The sequence below is a fragment of the Mastigoproctus giganteus genome, chromosome 1 (assembly GCF_048544385.1).
Source record: "Mastigoproctus giganteus isolate SK-2022 chromosome 1, ASM4854438v1, whole genome shotgun sequence".
NCBI lineage: Eukaryota > Metazoa > Arthropoda > Arachnida > Uropygi > Thelyphonidae > Mastigoproctus > Mastigoproctus giganteus.
In genome coordinates, this window is record NC_143575.1 from 86,013,254 (window position 1) to 86,030,366 (window position 17,113).

Sequence of the window (17,113 nt, forward strand, 5' to 3'; positions counted from 1 at the left end):
AAAGATAAAATGAACTGAATGAAATAAATAAGGTATAAGGTATGTTAGTGTCTAACGGCTCCTGGGATTTCTCCCATCTCCGCGGGTGTACATTGTATCGGGGCCAGAGATTTGAAGTGTGTGGGGGTCATGTGCTGTATATTGTGTTGTGCCCTTTGTTCCTCCGGTCTATTAGCCGCCGAGCCCCTAGTGGGACCCGACGTTACCACACCATGCCACGGGGAGGCTGACCGGGTGTACCACTGTCAGCCTCCCCGTGTTTTATATTTTATTTTTCAAATGGAATACCTTTTTCAGTTTGTATAAAGGGAAGGAGTGCTGTCGCCAAAGCAAAGTTGGTTCAGGGCGCCACTACCCTTTGAACCGGCTCTGTATTTGTGTGCTGCACGCATGTACATTATGTTATATTTCCAGGTATATTATTTTTAAGTATAATTTATATATTATTTGTTGCAGTGTATAAATTTATTACAGTATCTTCTACCTGAAGGTTTTTTAGGGGTAAAGAAAAATACAGTAATTCAAAATGGACTAATTCATCAAGATGATGTGCCCCTTCCCTCCCACGTTTTGTTAGTAAACTAATAAAGAAGCTACGTTTACTGACAAATTTGGGGAAAGTGTACGCACAACTTAACTCGGTGGAGAATATTTGGGCACCAAAGAAATGTTTTCTTTACTCATATTTTTAACAATAAAAGAGGAACACGTTTGGACATATTTTACTGCAGCATGTTGGGCACGAAAAAAGGTTAAACTGAAAATAAAATATCGTTAATTCCGAAGCTTAAAAAATATTATTGCGCCTTTTTGGTAGGGAACGTATGAATGAATCGCTAATGTATAACTTTTTTGGTAGGGGGATATATGTACCCCTCATATGCCTTCGTTTAAAAATGGGAAAAGAGAATGGACAGTTGGAAAATATCATTACTACTCTTTTTCGATTGTTCTCCCAACAACTTCTCCCCATATCTCCTTGTTTTAAAACAGGAAAAGTTCTATCGTCTATGATATGTAACACATTGTTCAGACTCCATAAACTTTTGTGCCCAAAAATGCTTCCTATCGAGGCAGAACGTATCCCAACGTGTTACCTTTTTCTGGTCCAAATACAGTTCATTTTAATTAAATGTGCCCAAACGTGTTGCTGCCACCTAAACTCTGTACACTCTTATTGATCATTTACTAAACAATGTATGACATTTGTGAACAGAGTTTAGTGAAATTGTTTTTGTTTGTGAAAAGACGTTAGGTGAGATTTTGCTAAAGGTGTTGGTTTAATTTTAAAATACACTCTTTTCTCCATGTTAGCAACCTTTGTACATTTTTTTAATATTAACTTTGGCTGTTCCATAAACAATGTAACTAAATAAAATGGTTACTTACAGAATTTCTGGCTACTGAGAAAATTAATAGTTGCTTTTCTTCATATGTGGACGGCGAAGATAAAATCGTGGCGAACAGATCGGCGTTCGAAATTTCGGATATCTCTTTCAGATTACTGATGGACGCTACGAAATGGTTAAGCATTATAGCATCTGTCCAGCATCTCAGTAACCAAGAACAACTGCGTATTGTAGATACTGCATGGAGCAACTTATTCATTTTGGAAGTCATCTATTGTGGGTTGTTAAATTGTGAAGGTAAGCTTTATTTTTAACTGGTTAAAAAGTTAAAATAAATTGCACATTATTGTCTTTCCCCCCACCTTTTCCGAAGAAAGATAGAATTGTTACGACTATTATACCATAAGCAATAAAATGCATAGTGTTGGCTTAATGGAAATATAAATCAAAAAGTGAAAGAATCGCTAATGTGGACCATTTTGGGACATGGGATATATCCACCCTCATATATCCTAATTTAAAAATGGTAAAATGAACGGTTTGGAAATATCATGTTTCGAAAAGTTCTATCATCTATATTGTTCTATCTAAAACAGAAAAATATTAAGCTAGATTAGCCTCAGTGTTATTATGGATTCTTTGTTAAACGTTTTGTGCACAACATTTGTGTTGAGATTGAAGTAAATTATTTTTATAAGAACTTACGAAAATACATCGGGTTTAATCTCGTTTTTTTTTTTTTTGTTTTTTGTTTTTTTTACAGCTACTACTAAAGACTTTTTAATCTCATATATCCCGTTTACAGAGATAACGGTGTTCCAACATACTGATTAATTTTCCCCTCAAAGTGCACTATTTGGAAGGGATTCATTGTGAAGTTCTTTCAAGGCTCTCTCTCTCTCTCTCTCTCTCTCTCTCTCTCTCTCTCTCTCTCTCTCGGTATTTAAATGTTATGCCCTTGGTTTTGGATGCCGATGCTTTGTATTTTTGACAAGTATGGTTCTGGCAGAATACTTCTTTGTTCTATTTAAGTGTACTCTATTCTTTATCATTTTGCATTTTATTCAGAAATAGAGCATTCTTCAAAAGCATACCTGAAGAAAAGACGAAGTCATATCTGAAAGCTAAATGTATATTTGGAATACTGATATGACTTCGTGTAAATGTACTATCTTCAGTGCATCTAAAAATAAAAATATAAATAAAAAATAAATGTATTATCTTCGATGTGTCTAAAAATAATTTCTTTCATTCTCAACTCAATGTAGTGAAAATTGAGTAGGTTTGCATAATAAGTAACAGATGCTGAAGAATAGTTAATTTTTAAGCAATCAGGAGAAGATTTCAAAATTATCGAACAAAAAACAACTTATTCTGTTAGATGATTCCCTAATTTTTTGGTGGTATGCACTCGAACGGTTTTCCATTTGACAGTGTCCTTCGAGAATAAAAAGAAAAAAAAAACAACTGTGTTCATAAAAATAAGTATCAAGCATAAGGGATGCGGAGGTACCAATCATTCCTGAGCCATGAGTGAACAAAATAGACTCAATTCGTGTTTTGGTAGTGTTATTATATATCTTATCTGGTGACATATCAATATACCACTCCTCAATGTGTGATTCTGAGACACAGCATGGTCATCCAGAAACATCGTGCCAGAGGCACATGTAGGGTCAGGGTGGTGCAATCGGGACCTTCAAGGGACCCCAACTGTACAATACAGGATAGTAACACCATCCCAGTGCTGCAACTGAGTGGTGCATATCAACACAGGTTTTATTTGGGGGGGGAGGCAGTTATGCACAACTCCTTCTATTATCCACTTACATTTTTATGTAAGTAAGCGGCACATGTAGAGCAGCAAGCTGCAGATTTGCATCATCATAGGAACTGATGTTAATTCTAAATGTTTGTAGGAGTACTTCATGCACTTTTTTACATGGTTCAGATATGTGGTTATGGTTGGGGTACTTTTCCCTATCTATTATTCTTTATTAACGTTAGAGTTTTTAAAATTCATTTAAATTTTCGGGTTAACCTAAAGATTAAGCGAATACGAAAATTCTGTAGCAACAGAAAAATTTATGATATCCTATAAATCCATACAGAAGAAAAGACTTCACAACCTTTCCACATCTAGATCTACTAACCTGAAATCAGCAACGGTGATTTCATGGCAACCAATACTGGAGTTCCTAAAATTCCATCCCGTGGAATTTTCTGAGCAAATTTTCCATTCGTGAACCAAACTAAACTCTTAATAAAATGGCTTACATATTTAACCAAGGAAACGGCATCCAAAGAGGTCACTTTAACATCGTGAACTACACCATGGTTCGCACCCGAATTAAAGTTGTATTTTAGAAGTAAAGTCACAAAGAATGGAAAAAAGACGAACACCCACTGCATTGCTAAACTTCAGAAGAACAGAGAACCCTTCTAATTAAAAAAAAAAAAAAAAAAACCAGACATATAAGATCGTCATCTTGAGGCAGAATTCTGACCAATAAGAGGGCTCTCTCTCTATCTCCCACAAAATTTACAGCTTCTTTCAATCCCAATGAAACAACTGGATATATTTAAAATAACATCCGCAACCTACTGTCCCCCAGAACTATCTGCCTAACAAAACTCAACACTAGTGGCTGACACTTAAATTAGCTTGTTACATGTAGTTAGTTTACTATTCAAAAGATGAAATCTCTCCCCAAGACATCCCGATCTGACGGCATGCCAGCCTTCGCCACCAAGGCGGTCAGAGCTTATATTGCTGTAAATAAGTGGTGCATATCAACATAGATTTTATTTTGGAGGGAGAGGCAGGGAGGCAGTTATGCACAGCTCATTCTATTATCCAAGTGGTGTATCAGTCAAACACACCAGCTTAGAATTTGAAGAATCTACCAAACCAATCTCGTTTCCCAATACTGAACACTTATATGGAGACATCAGTTACAGACCTGTGTGGGTGTGTGGTATCGCTGGTGGCTCCTAGGCATTTGCCCATCTCTACCTTGTTCATCTGTGGTGGTGGTGTAGAACCTCTGAAGAGCGGGCCCGAAAAAGGCGCTCGTGTGTCAGCCTAATGTGCTGGTCTGGGTCCACTATCACCTATAGTACTGAAACGCACAAAATCCCGCACCCACCGCAGATAGTGCAATACCAGTGGGGATGGGCGAGCTACAGACCTATTGCAATTGCTTCGACAATCTCAAAAATAATCGAAAAGCTAATGTTCATCTTAGCCGAAGATGTACATCCATTTCACTAATCTCGTCTACTCTTATTCGGGTACAATCAGAATTCTAAGAAAAAGTTAAGCGTGATACCTAGATATTAAATCAGCCTTTGATAACCTTAACATGAAGAAAGCAGTGAAAATTCTCAAGAATAACTTCCAATAAACGTTACAATAGCTGTCTATCTCTTATATAGCCTCAATCACAGATTCCTTCACATCTAGTTACATGAAAATTCCAGTCACCATGTCCACAGGTATACTTCAAGGAGAAATAGAAACTATCAGCGATCATCTTTGCAGCTTCACTACAACCTCTACTTCAAATCACTCCCAACATCATCTCATATGGATGACTTAGGAATTACCTACAAATCGAGTGGAAAAAAAATGCATCGAGATGCCACTGAATTAGTGTCAGCCCTGCTCCAGTAATCCCAAACCTATTTGACAAGAAGCTTTCCTTTTCCCTGCCGCTATACACATATGGCGAGAAAAAAAATCAAAGAGAAAACCAACCAAGAAACAATTACAATATGCAATACAGCCATCATCATGTACAACGATGTACAAACATAGTTACGAGCCCCACAAGCCACATAGGGAAAATTCGTCTTCTTTGAATACTCGAAGAGTCGTCAGTTGGCCAAACCACAAATCAGGAATTCCGTTTACAATATCCAAGCAGAAAATGAACCAGAACCTCGAACCTGGCACCTACTGATAAAACTCACGAAATGGCTCCTTCTCCCACCATCCCAACCACAGTCACACTGTAGTCCAAACAGAACAGAAGAACCAGGCAATGCTATATCTCTAAAATGAAGGTCCATCTAATGGGCAGATTATTTCCTCCAACTCTGAGCTTCAACTAAATAACACAAAATAGGCGGTCACAGATTTGGCGTTAGCAAAGACCACAGAAATCAAATCGTCGCTTTGATCTAAAACAACTAAAGACCTCATCACTCCAAGTCCTGCTAGAGAAGTGTCATCATAACAATTGTCAACACCAGCCAGCAACATTGCAGCCTATACTCCAATCTGTCTGAAGGTTCAGTACTTCATACCAACCTTACATTATTTCCTTCGTTAATGGCCAGTTGCTACGTCAGCTCCATAATTCTATTTTCATCAGAAAATAGTGCAAAAACTACTTTATTATTAATAATTTTTATGCTTCGTATTTTATAAAATTCAAGTAATTTATTAAGATCAGATGAAGATAATGTTTAAATTCTATTTTGCCATAAGGTGTCATCCAAGCATTGCTGTCTGAAACCTGTCCACAAAGACGTCCTTCAGTGAACTGCTGTCTGCAACAAGTACTAGCATTGGTGGCCCATATAGCTTATTTACGAGTGGATTCTATAGAATTTTGCTTCGTGAGAATTTTATCTGTCTTCATACCCGGTAAGCATAATTTTATAGACAGCGTTGTTTTTGTAATACACAGCATACATACATTCGGTTTATAATTTATTAGAAATAGCAGTCATCCGGTAAGAAATGCAAAAACGCAGCTGAAACTGCTCTACTGCCAGGTCTGCCACTGCTTGTGGAAGGGAAGGACAAATAATTAACTTGTTCGATGGTTAGTATAGTTGTTAAAAAGTTAGTATGGTTGTCAAATGAGTTTCATTTGAGCTTGTGATATATTATGATGCTTGGCGCCACATTTATTCAAGATCAGCCAGAGTGAACATGAGTTCCTTTGGCCTAGACGTAAATCTGAAACGGAACCTCAATTTTTCAAACAGTTTTTCTCAATAATTAGTGCATTTGCACTGAGCAAGGCTTGAAAATAATTTGTTAAATAAACTAAAAAATATCAAATTATGTCTCACTTTTTTTGTGCTCTATTTTATTTTCAAGCATCTTTGGTTGATACGGTAATGGGTCCTTATCATTTCATGGTAAGGTCCTCAAACACTGAAGCAAACTTAAGTAGAAGAAAATTTCTTGAGTAGAAGAAAACAGGCTTCATAGAAAATAAATTATATCTTAACATTTTCTGCCCGAGGCGAACCAAAAAGTTTGCTGAATGATGTTATTTTTGAACTCATAGAGCTAAATGATTGTAAGCGGGACTTACCATGATACTTTTTGAGCATGTCCGCCAAGTTTTAACTTGTTAAAACTTTTTGAAATCTAAAACTTCCTTGGAGTAGACACATTAATAGTGACACCTCACGGAACGAATTCTAACAATACTAACCTCCCGTTTTTAAAAAAATACAATCCGAATTTTATCGCTAGCAACCATACAGTAATAAAAATAGTATTCGCCATATAGTGCCAGGAAGGAGTTACCCGTCTTTGAACCCTTTCAAGAAGCACAATGTCTTTCTTTAGGTGCTGTCTCCATACTTGAACACAGTATTCCAAGTGTAATCTAACAATAGCCTTATACAAGGTGTTTCATAAAGGACGCAACCCTAAAATGAGGAAGGTAGAACTTAAGGGCAGGCAAATGTTATGTCAAGTTTGAGGTGTAGGTGGCAGCACTGCACCCAAAGTAAGCAGTTGAATGATCGTGACATGCATTAGTCTCGGTCAGACATCCAGTCCGTTGTGTTGTGTCGGCCATGTCGTTTTCTAAGAATGAGCGTGTGTTATTGTGGAGTCTTATTTCGCGTATAAATCTTATAAACGTGTGCAAGACTAGTTTCAGATGAAATTTCCTCGGTCGTTTGTCCCCAAAAAGTCAAAAATATCGCGTATAATTGCGAAACTTCGTGAGACTGGGAGTGTGGAGGACAAAAAGAGCCCAGGCCGGCCATCACTGTTAACTGCGAACGTTCTGGATGATCTGAACGAACGTTTAATTCGCTCACCAAGAAAATCGCTTAGGAAGTTATCTTCTCAAACCGGACTATCGCCAACTACTGTTTTCATGGCTACAAAGAAGTTAAAATTGCATGCTTACCGTATTGGTGTCGTTCAGGAACTGAAAGAACCTGATCATGAAAAATGTGTATGGTATTGTCGTTGGTTTCGTTCTTTTGTTGATGAAAATGGAAAATTGAGGTGTTGGATCGCATTTATTTTAGTGACGAGGCTTGGTTCCACTAGGATGGTTATGTGAATAGTCAGAACAGCCGAATATGGAGCAGTGAAAACACACATGCGTATCACGAACGATCATTATATACCCTGAAAATTGGGGTCTGGTGTGCCATCTCGCGCCGTCGTGTTATAGGGCCTATATTTTTTGACAAAACTGTGGATGGAGAAGTCTATCGTGACATAATTCAACAGTTTATTGCATTGTTGGAGGTGAATGAACGAGAATGTTGGTTTCAACAAGATGGTGCGAACTGACATACAGCAAATGAAACGATGACCATGTTACAGGAATATTTCGGAAATCGCTTGATCTCAAAAAACTTGTGGCCCCCAAAATCTCCAGATCTTACCCCTCCAGATTTTTTTCTTTGGGAACAATTAAAAGGTGAAGTGTTTCACAACAATCCTCATACTCTTGAAGAATCGAAGGCTAACATTGAAAAAGAGATTGTAAACGTAACTGAGCAAACATTACGTAAGTTGGCTGCAAATGACATGAAAAGGGTACGAACCTGCATCCAGGCGAGTGGAAACAATTTCCAACACTTGTTGTAAAGGTTGTGTAATTTCTTTCCGTATGTGTAATTTATTTCCCTCTTGTGTGATTTGTTAAAATTCCTATAATACGGTTGCGTCCTTTGTGAAGCACCCTGTATATGATGACCTTATTTCTACTAGCAATTTTTCGATAAATCATCGATAGGACACCATGGGCCTTCCTTGCAACCTGTCTACAAACAATACTCTGAGAACTTCATAATCTGACCGTATCATAACACCAAAGTCTCTTTCCTCCACTACTGGCTTTAGTTTGGTTTGGTTTTTAATGGCGCATTGGCAGCTAAGGCCATAATGCGCCAAGTCAGCTGGCTTTAGTAGAACTCCACCAAGTGTATAAGTTATTTTGGGGTTACCGTTCTCCAGCAAAGTGTAAACCTTACACTTTGCTGGATTAAAGCATAGCTGCCATTTCTCTGATCATCCCTGAAGTCTAAGTCACTCTGAAGAAGCTCTGCTTGGCGGTGATTATTAACTACTCTACCAATCTTTACATCATCTGCAAATTTAGACATCACGCCCTCTATCCCTTCATCGATGTCATTTGTGAAAATCAAAAACAACAGTGGTCCTAATACTAATCCTTGGGAAACCCCACTTCTTACATCAACCCAATCAGAGAAATAACCATTTATCACAACCCTCTGCCTCCTGCCCTGAAACTATCCAGCTATCCATCTAAGAATTTTCTGTACGATTCCAACCTGTTCCAGCTTATAAAATAACCGCTCATGTGGGACTGAGTCAAACGCTTTGCTGAAATTCAAATAAACAATGTCGAAATTATTCCCTAAATCCAGCTCATTAGTGACCCTGTCAAAATAGCTAACCAGATTAATTAAGCATGATTTTCCCTTTACAAAACCATGCTGAGTATCCTTCAGAATTCCATTTCTATCTAAATGATCCTGAATTCCACCCTTGATCATTGGCTCCATAATTTTCTCTACTATTGAAGTTAGACTGATCAGCCAGTAATTTCCCAATTCACTCTTAGAACCACCCTGATGTACTGGAGATACATTTGTACTTTTCCGATCCAACGGAATCACTCCCGAGTGGAGTGATGCTCTCATAATTAGCCTGTGTTTCAATGCACTCACTTGCCACCTCCCTTAAGATTACAGGGTACATGCCATCAACCCCAGGAGCCTTACTAGCCTGTAGGCTCGAAAGTTTTTTCATTAAATAAACATATGAAATTTCAACATCATAAATTACATTTTTTTTCAACTTCACTCCTATAATTTCTCATTTACACAAAAGGTTTTTCTTCTGTAAATATTGATGCAAAGTAACTGTTGAGTTCATGTGCAATTTCAGCTGGGATTTCTAATACTACCCCACGTCCATTACATAGGGGTTCGATCTGGTTTGTTCTTCTCTTCTTTGCATTTATATATGTGAAGAATTTCTTATCCTCACTCTTTGCTCTCTTTGCCAGCGATTTCTCATAATCTGCGTTTGCCAGCCTAACCCTTTCAGTGGCATTATTACAGATCAATTTGTAGCTGTTATAGGCTTCAGTACTTTTGATTGCTCTATAACTTTTCCATGCCGTCTTTTTCTGTTCAAGTAATCTGGCAACTTCCTTATTCATCCAACTTGGAAAAAGCGCACTATAGCCATAGCAGCTAATGCGCCAATAAATAACCATACCACACACACCAACTTGGAATCTTCCTCGTGGAGTATTTTTTTAATGGTATATAAGCATTCAACGCTGCCGCGATTAATGTTTTAAAGGTACACTATAATTTAGTTGTATTCGTTCTCTGTGAGATATCTACCCAGTTAACAGAAGCCACGTAGAATTTTAAGGCATCGTAATTTCCTTTCCGAAATTCTTTTTCCTTTAACTACTGCTACCGCCTCTTCATCGTCATCTATAGAACTACAGTGCCCTAAAAGTTTTATCATCAGGATATGTTGGCCGCCCCCCAAAATATATATATATAAAATAAATGAAAGAGGAAGCTCTTTATCAAAACAATTGCTAGAACCCCTATATAGCGAAAGTTGAATAAGACGGTCAAAATCTGTGGATCCAAACATAGCTTTTCGCTTTTCTCTGGATGGATAGGAAAGTCGCTTCAAGTTTGACAAGAAGATTTATAAATTTGTTGAATGACAATAACCGATTTGAGATCAGGATACAAGATCAAGCAGACGAGACCCGAAAACCTTTTCAAATCATGATCTAATTTCAGGACATTTTTTTCATTTAAAAATTAGTGTAATGGCTGTAGTGTTGATATCTCGGGTCCCAAAATAATTTAACAAGACAAATTTATATATACTGTATATATATATGATGCCTGTAACCAACTTTAAGCTCCGGAACGTGCAAATTCGTGTGGGGTAAAAGAGATTCGCACCATAACAAAATTTGCTTTGAATCTAACGCGATACAGAAGCATCTGGTTAGAATTTCTCTTTCTGTATTCGTCATAGATATATATGAAAAATATTTGGAATGGTGGATACATATAACACGTTATCTTAAAGACAATAAATAAACATGACATGGTAAACTAATATCCTTCTGCATTACTTAACTTTTGGACTTAACTAGAGTTATTCTAAAATTAACTAGAATTATTCTCGTTGATACTCATGAAATAATCTGTTATTAACTGTTTTTACTTTTGAAAAGTTCACTACTTTCTTTTATTAATTTATTCGTTATTATTATTTTAGGAATTATAAATAGTGAAGATGTGCTCAAGATGAACATACAACAAGATTCAACACAGCTATTCATTTCCGAATATATTTCTTTCGCTCCGTACCTTTCCAGGACTCGTTACCAACAACTGCTTGAAATTGTATTGCAAGTACGCCAGATATCCTCCAACATTATAGAAGAAATATTTTTCAAGAGAACAACAAACGAAGATATATCGATTAAAAATTTTATTCACAATTTGTTATTTAAGTTTAATACGTTTAATCTGTCGTATAAATGACGTTAAAATGCGCCAGTCAGAGTGTCTGAAAAAAACGTCAAAGAGTGTACTTTAAATATCAACATAGTAAATCAATTGATTCTTCGCAGTTTCTTGAGTAATGTCATTTACAACTTGTTATCATTTATAAACGGCCAACGCATCAAACTGAAAGAAACGTCTATTTATTTCAAAAGTTAATTTTTAAACATTACAGTATTTCATATATTTAGTACCCGTTGAGATATGGCCTACGCGGATAACAGCTCGAACACTATACCTCACGAATTAAGTGGAAGCACGTGGAAGCCACGCACGTGATTTAATTTCATTCCTTTACAGTTACAGCATGTAACTACATTACTATAAAGTAGGATTGCTAAATTGAAACACACTGCAGAACTCTGGGACAATTGTGACGTCAAGGAAATGATGTGCTTGCAACGTGTTATCATACGTACATCACACATGAGTATCGGGTGATGACAAATAGGGACAACCTTTTCATGATGTCCCCCCCCCTCCAAAAAAAGGGAATGAATATCACTAATTTTACCGTATTTTATAAATATTACTTATTTTTGATTTATTTACGAGGGTTGATCATTTAATTCGCGGACTGGTGTAAGATCTTATAAATAAATAAATAAATCTTTATTTGTCGTACCAAATTTAAATATAGGTTTACATTGGTAAGTGACAAATTCCCTTCACGGCAGAAAATGCCAGGGGATTACCATAAAATGTGAATAAAAGAATGTCTAAAATATACAAGAAAGGGCAACAAATATACAATAAATATACACGAAAAGATGACATATAAATTGCATTACTCTTCACTACATTTCTGTCTAGAGTCCTGGCAATTGTAATACAAAAGTTCATCTTGACATCGCATCCACTGATCAACTTGTGAGAGATATACATTGTTCAATTGCACACGCACAGTTCTTGACAGAAATTCACACAACTGCTAGGCAACAGTAGCCTCAGCGAACCACGCTGCGGTTTGTTTTCTATATTTTAGATCTTCTGTGAGCCTTAGTAGGTCAATTCCTATACGTGTTAGGCACTGAATTGATTCTAACGCACTAGCGGGTATAAACCTGTCGGCCATCTTCAGTCTATTGGTCTTCATTCTCAAGGATTTTGTACCTCTTAATGCAGATGGCGGGATGTGCCACTCACAAAGCTGCCAGAAGCATGGTGATGATATCGTGCCAGTCATCATTTTGATTGCGGTTATTAATCGTTTCCAGGCAATGATGTCTGGTAAACGCTGCAGTTTAAGCTGTTCAGAGAGCTGCGTGGTCCTTAACTGTTGAGGGAGATGGTGCTTATGGTTTGCCCACTTCAGCAGCCAGAATTCACTTGCATATATTCTCCTAATGTCGGTAGGGGTGGCTGACGCCCACAATTCTGCGCCATACAAAATGACCGAATACACCGTGGTTCTTAAATATCGTGCGATTGTTGCAGTCTGTTTCACGTGCAAGAGGTGCTGTTTTGTTGCCCAACGTAAGTAGTTCATTTTCTTTATAATCAGGTCAATATGAGACTTGAACGTAAGTTTCGTATCAAACGTTACTCCCAGATCTCTATGCGTCTCAACAACTGGGATAGGTTTGCCATTAAGTTTCGGGTGTACGAGCGTAGGGGATTTTTTTGATCGAGTACACCATAATTACAGTCTTCTGCGGATTTAGGGCCAAGCCAAATTTGTCTAAGTACACGAATAAGTTCAGAAGCTTATAATTAATCTGTTCACACAATTCACTATTGGTCATGGACGGTTGGATGGGTGTTAGGATCTTAATATCGTCTGCATAAGTGCATACATCATCCCTACCCTTGCAGAACGGGATCATCATGGCGGTAAAGAGGAGTCCAGATAAAACTCCACCCTGTGGAACTCCTGCATGGAGTTGGCGTTGGACGATCTAACTATCTGTGCGGTGATAAATGGACCGACAAGTAAGTAGGGCCTGTAGGAACTTCAGCAAATTTCCTTTTATTTGGAAGGCGTGTTGGAGCAGATGAAGTAAGGCATGTACATCCAGGCTATCGAAGGCTGCTTTTATATCGGCATAAATTATTGCAATTTCCTTTCTGGCTTGGAAAGCGTGATTTAATTTCATTCCTTTACAGTTACAGCATGTAACTACATTACTATAAAGTAGGATTGCTAAATTGAAACACACTGCAGAACTGTGGGACAATTGTGACGTCAAGGAAATGATGTGCTTGCAACGTGTTATCATACGTACATCACACATGAGTATCGGGTGATGACAAATAGGGACAACCTTTTCATGATGTCCCCCCCCTCCAAAAAAAGGGAATGAATATCACTAATTTTACCGTATTTTATAAATATTACTTATTTTTGATTTATTTACGAGGGTTGATCATTTAATTCGCGGACTGGTGTAAGATCTTATCTTATCATCTGAATCTTCTGTGGATTCTCCTTGTCGAAATACTCTCCCTTCAGCTTTAAACACTTTTTCCATCGTCGTACCCAACATATTAAATGCTTCTTGGAAGCCATTTTTCGAAAGACTGCGAGGTACTTCTGTTGTAGCTCCGAGAGCATCTTTGTGTCGGACGCGAAACGCTTGCCTTTCAGAGATTTCTTCAGAAGTGGAAACAGGAAGAAATCACACGGGGCTAAGTCCGGTAAATAAGGGGATGTGAGGCCAGTGCTGTAGTCGCAAAATTAGCAGAAGATATACTCTATGAATTTTCCGAAAAAGCAGAGTATACTGTACATATTAATAGAATTCCAGAGGGTATACAGCGTATTGCTGTATACCCTCTGAAATAGCACCCGTATATATATATATCTGATAATTAAAATAGATCTGATATTTAAAATAAAATAAAAACATCAGTCAGTAGTACGGCAAAAAAGTAGAGCGAAACACAACGTAAAATAATATAAAATAAACAAACAGGGAAGGGAAAGAAAGAAGACAAAAAAGTAGTCGTTAATCCCCTGTATAATTTAGTCATTAAACCCAATTAATAAAAACGATGTAATTTTAAATAATGCCAATTATGGTTAATTTAGCGGTTCCTCCCCAGAAGGTACCAGTTCCAAAAGACGTGAAATATCACCAAAAGGGGGGGGGGGGGTTAAAGAAACTACAAAAAATTAAAATATCAAAATGATAGACTGACCATCATGCCCCATATCGACAGAGGACCACGAGGCCAATAATGGTCATGGAATCGCTGCATTTCAATCGTCATACAAATCATCGCAAAGGCGGAAATATCGAAGAACCAAACCACCCTACCATTCTCCGATAGATCAACCAATGCAGAGGATTTGCATGGCGGTGGTCCTTATGCAGCGAAAAATAATCTATAGAACAGACAGCACTCTAGATCAGAGCCACACCACTGACATAATGTAAGCTTAACCAGCTTATATAATAGAAAGAAAAGAATAGATGGCGGCACAGGCGCTGCTTATTAGCATATCAACCCACTACTGCCACTAATTATATGATGTAATATAAAAGTTAGGCAAAGGTAATAAAAATAAAATAAAATAAATAAAAAGCTATCATTAGAGGCAGCAAATGCAAATCCTCCACATGAAGCCTAATTATATCTGATAATTAAAATAGATCTGATATTTAAAATAAAATAAAAACATCAGTCAGTAGTACGGCAAAAAAGTAGAGCGAAACACAACGTAAAATAATATCAATATAATATAAAATAAACAAACAGGGAAGGGAAAGAAAGAAGACAAAAAAGTAGTCGTTAATCCCCTGTATAATTTAGTCATTAAACCCAATTAATAAAAACGATGTAATTTTAAATAATGCCAATTATGGTTAATTTAGCGGTTCCTCCCCAGAAGGTACCAGTTCCAAAAGACGTGAAATATCACCAAAAGGGGGGGGGGGGGGGGGGTTAAAGAAACTACAAAAAATTAAAATATCAAAATGATAGACTGACCATCATGCCCCATATCGACAGAGGACCACAAGGCCAATAATGGTCATGGAATCGCTGCATTTCAATTTTTATTTATTTTATTTTATTTTTATTACCTTTGCCTAACTTTTATATTACATCATATATATATATATATATATATATATATATATATATATAAGTATTGCCTAAGTATCAAATTCTAATAAATTTATTTTTTTTGATTTCCAGTAAATATTTTAATAATATTTGTTTTTTTCAAGTCTTTCAAAAACCAGAAGGTATACACTATTGAACTAAAAAAATCCAGAGAGTATACCCGCGTATACCCTCCACTACAGCCCTGGACGTGGCAGAATCTCGGCAGTGATCACTGGCTGCACAATATTAGCTGTATCGGGCCTGGCATTGTCTTCATAGAGGAAACCACTTCACACCGGAAAGTTCGGTCACACTGGAATATGGCCCAGAGTAAAACTGTCATCTGGGCCTAGATACAAGAGGAGCAAGTACTATTATAACCAAAATGAAATTACTTCGTTAAGAAGGCTGTATATATTGCATGTCGGAGGCCAAAATATCTTCACTTGAATTCCATGTTTTTATTACGAGCACGAAGTCACCCTAAAACACAGGTCAGGGTGCACTGCATCTCTCTCTCACTACTACTTAGAGCCAACTATGACTATAAATTTTCACGAAAATCACCAATCTAAAATCTCAGCGCTGACTGAAGAGGCTCCATAATTTTCTCCAATCTATAACAGAACTGGAACTCAGCCATCTCAAACAAATGGCAAGTTGTGAAACCACAAAACTCTCAAGAAGGACAAATAACAGATAATGTCTTTATATTACTCTACTTCGGAATCTTCCTTCGTGTCATATATAACTCATGGCGGTAGCACAGTGGTTAAGATCGCTGTCCTTTCACGCCGTTTGGAAATGACCCGGTTCGAACCCGCCAAGACGGTAAGAATTTTATGAGCTTCTTTTGAACAGTGAATGAATTAGGCGGTTTAGAGGAAGGCTCCAGTTTTCTTCCGGAAATACAAAACAGGAAAACTGACCACAAATATGCGCAACTTACAGACACAAATACACTCAAGCCTCTCTCCCCTCAATTGCTTACTCATGAAAAAAAAAAAAAAAAAAAAATCATGTCATTTAAAAGTGAGTTTTCTGCTAAACTTGTAACACATACTTCAGCACTTGTCAAATATCAAACTCGTGATTGAGAAAAATTATTAACTGTAAGCGTCTTGACTGAGAATTTTCTCCTACCCTAACCACAGTTACATTTAGTATATAATTAATTTAAAATTTTTAAAAATACATTCAGGATCTACATTGGTTCACATCTGGTGAGTATGGGCTTGGCACATCCAGGGTCCTGAGCTGGATATCATCATTCTTCTCTTTCTTGGTTATTCCCTTCTACTTTTGACACACTCTCTCTCTCTCTCTCTCTCTCTCTCTCTCTCTCTCTCTCTCTCTCTCTCTCTCTCAGGGTAACTTGGGAATTTTGTTTTGGCTGGTGCAGCATAAGCTTCAGGCTTCCTTGCACCATATAGCTACTACTACTACTGCTACTAATAATAATAATAATGCGAAAGACAAGGACAATGATGACCAAGAGCATCAAACACCACCGAAGTCAGCAGTGGAGAGACTAACAATAGCTCGGAAAGAGGGAGGAAGGGGCCTGATAGAGCAACAGAAAACAACAATAGTTAACCTGAAGGATTACTTCGACAACAACGCAGTACCACTCCACCAGGCCATAAGGAAGATAGATAAGTGATATACCCCACTCAACCTAAGCGAGGAACCCCCTCCCGCCCAGACGGCACAAGAAACTAAGTTAAAAAGATGGGAAAAGAAGACACTCCACGGCAGACACTACAATGACCTCCATCAAGATCACATCGATAACATTGCTTCGATTGCATGGCTCACAAGCGGGACGCTCTTCCCCGAGCCTGAAGGATTCA